Genomic DNA, 4334 nt, shown 5'->3' with positions numbered 1-4334 from the left:
GCAACTCCCAAGGCTGATGGAAAGTTTGAGGCCAATCTCAGCAATTTTGCAAGATCTTATCAATTCAATCCCAAGTGCCAAAGAAAAAGATTTATGAGTTTTATGGATGCATGCTATACCTCAACTGTTAAAATGTTTAAAAACAAACACGGGCTGGGAGCAGTCGTGCATGCCTGTAACCCCAGCAGCTTGGAGGCTTGGACAGGAGGATCACAAATTCAAAGCCAGCCACAGCAACTAAGTGAGGCCCTAAGCGACTTAGGGAGACCCTGTCTCAAAACAAAAAAATGAAAAGGGCTGGGGATGTGGCTTAGTGGTTAAGCACCCCCTCCCCCTTTCAATCCCCAGTAACACACACACACACACACACACACACACACACACAGAGCAAGATTCAGCCTCTAGGGGAAGCCATGGGGCCAGGTGAAAAAGGAGAGGCTTTGGGGATGGGATCATTGAAGTCACCCAGTGACCAACCCCAAGAGATTTTTCTCAACAATCAAGACATGAAAACAAGGCAGGTGGTGTCCTCAGGAACAACAGAAGAAATACAAATACCTTTGGCTTCCGTCAGCCATATTTGGATATTCTGCATTATATACAATAGTTTTTCCTCTGAAAATTATGTACAGGAACTTTCATTAAGCATAACTCGGCTCCAATCTGCCTGTCCTAGACGGTGTGCACAAATGAGAATTAGCTGTGTTTATCAGCGTGGTCCTTGGAAAAGACTATCGGATAACCAGTAATATGTCAGGCAAGATCCAGATGGCTTTCAAACCAGCCTGCCGTCCACAAGTGGTTGTGTGTGAATAGAGAATTTTTCTCGATCACTAAACCCCAGTCATTGAAGGGGCAGAGGCTTCTGCCGTAGTCACGGACATTTCACTGGACACAGGTTGGTCTCTAAGCCACATCACCAGCCCATTTTTGACTTTTTAATTTAAAGACAGGGTCTCACTGAGTTGTTTAGGGCCTCACTAAGTTGCTGAGGCTAGCCTCGAACTTGTGATCCTCCTGCCTCAGCCTCCTGTGTTGCTGGGATCATAGGCAGGTGCCACCATGCCCAGCTTAGTCTCGTTTTCAACAAGTCTTTCATGCTAAGGAGGGTGGCAGGCATGCAAGGGACATTTGTTTGAACTCCAGGTCTGAGAGCTGCTCCTTATGAAATTCTGGCCTTGTGATGTAATGTTGTCCTCCGGTCCAGCCCTACTTCCCAGCTCTGTGTAGGGAGATGTGAGAAGGCGCTTGGACTCCTCCAAACCCTCCCAAGTAGATCCTTTATCTATGTTCTGAATTTTCTTCCACAGATAAGGTTACCTGTCCCCTTAAAGCTTTTCTTAAAAAAGACAAAAGAGGCTTGGCCAGTCCCCATACACTCTCTTCTTCTATTCCTCCTCGGTGGCAGAACTCCAAATGGAAGTCCCCCAGGGAAAAGTCAGGACCCCAGGCCCTTCTGTCCTCTGGGATAATGCCAGGGCAGTCACTGGGCAGGAGCCTCCCTTGGTTCCGACCCTGGCTTACTCCAGAACTGCCCACTTACCCCAGGGCATGAGCTCACCATAAAAGAGCACGGGTCTTTATGGCCTTCAAAACTGTAAAAGTCATGAAAAACAGAAATCTGAGAAATTGTCACAGCCACGGTCAGCCTCGAGGGATATGACAACTCAGTGTGATGCTGTAGCCTGGATGAGATTCTGGAAAGAAACAAGCCATTGGTTAAAAAACTAAGGAAATCTTGCCAGGCACGGAGGTGCACCCACCTGCAATCCCAAAGACTTGGGAAGCTGAGGCAGGAGGACTGCAAGTTTGAAGCCAGACTCAGCAAGTTAAACTTTGTGTCAAAATTTAAAAACAAAAAGGGTTGGGGATGTAGCTCAGTGGTAATGTACCCCTGGGTTCAATCCCCAGGACTTAAATAAATAAATAAAAATTTTAAAAAATAGAAACTAAGGAAATCTGAATAAAGTATGAACTAACTTTATTTAGTGAAAATGTATTAATATTGGTTCATTAATTGAATGTTGGTTTATTGATATGTACATCTCCATATATATAAGATGTTAATAAGGGGCTGGGGTTGTGGCTCAGTAGCGGAGTGCTTGCCTGACATATGTGAGGCACTGGGTTCAATCCTCAGCACCACATAATAAATAAATGTATTAAATTTTTTTTAAAATGTTCATAATAAGGGAATTGAGTGTGGATTATAAGGAACCTTAAAAAGTTTTTTAAAAAAAAAAACTTTTTAAAAAATATTTTTTTAGTTATTGTTGGACCTTTATTTTATTTATTTGTATGTGGTGCTGAGACTCGAACCCAGTGCCTCACACATGCTAGTCCAGTGCTCTACCACTGAGCTATATCCCCAGCCCTTAATTTTTTCTTAATGTAAAACAGTTCTAAAAACTAAAGTATTTAAAAAAAAAAAAAACATGAGTCTTATAAATGCAGGCATACATTCCAAAGACTATCATGATTTGCTTCTCTGGAGAGGACTTTTGACTCTGGCCAGTCCTTTCTGTGACCAAAAGCTTCAGGGACTTTCTGAATACCCCATTGCCCCTCTCCTGCCTGGCAACAGAAGGTCCTCACCCAACCTACTTTCTTTCCATTCACAGAAGGGATACTCTCCGCAAGCCAGATTTCATAGAGAAAATGAGAAGCAGAGACGAAATGGCTCAGGTAAGTCAGACCTGCCTAGATCTCCCCTGGGGGGACCCGGCCCCGCCCTCTCCTCCTGCTCCACATCCCTCAGCCTCAGCTGTGTTCAATCTATCTGGATTCAAATCCACTACAAACGAGTTCTGTGGTCTCGGTGCTCCCCATCTCTGTAAGGGCCATAACCGTAGTGTGATCAAAGAGCCATTGAAGAGATTACATGAGACGGACTGTAAAATGGATATCATTTCATCTCTGAAGACAGGCGATGGGACAGTGAGTGTCCAAGGTCTGTCATGGTGACTGGCATCCCTGATGGCCAGTCATTGACCAGCCTAGACAATCATAAGAACTTCAAAGATCAGTGTCACCTTGGGATCCTGGACGGTGTCTGAGGAGCAGAGAAATACATGGACCTTTGAATTAGAGCAGCAGGTGGGTCTGAACAGTGGCCAAGGACCAGTCAAAGGGGACTTGGCCATCAAGTGATCAGCTGACAGGTACCAAGGCTAGAAAGGGCACAGAAGCAGAGGGAGGTGGAACTGAACTGTGTGCCTGAGATGCCAAAGCCAGCTCACAATCCGCCCCCACCCACCCCCCTACACACACAGCTTTGAACTGAGGCCATTCAGCACCCTGGACAGCTCTGGGGGGGGTCTATAGCTTTCAGGGGCACAAGTTTCAGGGTCCCACAATTGGGTGGGTTCTTGGAAGGGCAAGAATGGTTAAGGCACCTCAGCTCTCTGAATCTCAATTTCCTCATCTCTAAGCTGCAAGTAATACCTACCCTTCAGGACAGTCCTGAAGAGTAAATGAGATTAACAGCAGAGCAGATGCCTGGGGTCAGACCATCAGAATTCGAATCTCAGCTCCAGCTATGTGACTTCAGAGAAGTGGCTTAACCTCTCTGGGCCTCACTTTCTTCTCATCGGTGTAATTAGAATGCTATTAGACCCTATTTCATGGTGTTATGGAGAGTAAATGAAACCAGACAGGCGCACACAATTGACATTCATTTTTGTTTTAGAAGAAACAGCACAGCACCTGACACAAAGTAAATAATCAAAATTGTCAGCTTCTTACATGTTCTGAAACCACCTGGTTGACTTTGCCTACCCACTTCAGACTTGGGACTTTTTTGTGGGGGTGAGGTAAGTACCAGGGATTGAATTCAGGGGCACTCAACCACTGAGCCACATCCCCAGCCCTATTTTGTATTTTACTTAGAGATAGGGTCTCACCGCGTTGCTTAGCGCCTCACCATTGCTGAGAATTGGCTTTGAACTAGGGATCCTCCTGCCTCAGCCTCCCGAGCTGCTGGGATTACAAGCTTGCACCACCGCGCTCGGCTTGGGGCATTTTTTTAACAAACGCCGTTGGTTATGTGCTAGCCACTCTTCTAAGTCCTTTTTAGGTACCCAAACTGCACCAGTTAACCTTACAACCCTGTGACAGAAGTACTATGTGGTCGACCCCATTTTCCAGATGAAGAAATTGAGGCTCTTGTGCGGAGAGGTTGCTAAATGGGGAGGCCACACAGGTATTAACTAGTGGGACCTGAGCCCAGGTGTGGCGTTTTGGGATCCCACACCTGCGCGTAGCTTTCCATGACGCTGGTGGCCATCCAGAGTGGAAGAGTAGGCGGCGGGCCGGGACTCGGTGTTCTTCCGGGG

Source organism: Marmota flaviventris, chromosome 1, assembly GCF_047511675.1.
Source record: "Marmota flaviventris isolate mMarFla1 chromosome 1, mMarFla1.hap1, whole genome shotgun sequence".
In the NCBI taxonomy this organism is placed as follows: Eukaryota; Metazoa; Chordata; class Mammalia; order Rodentia; family Sciuridae; genus Marmota; species Marmota flaviventris.
The sequence above is the reverse complement of the archived record's forward strand: the minus strand, read 5'-3'. Positions refer to the sequence as shown.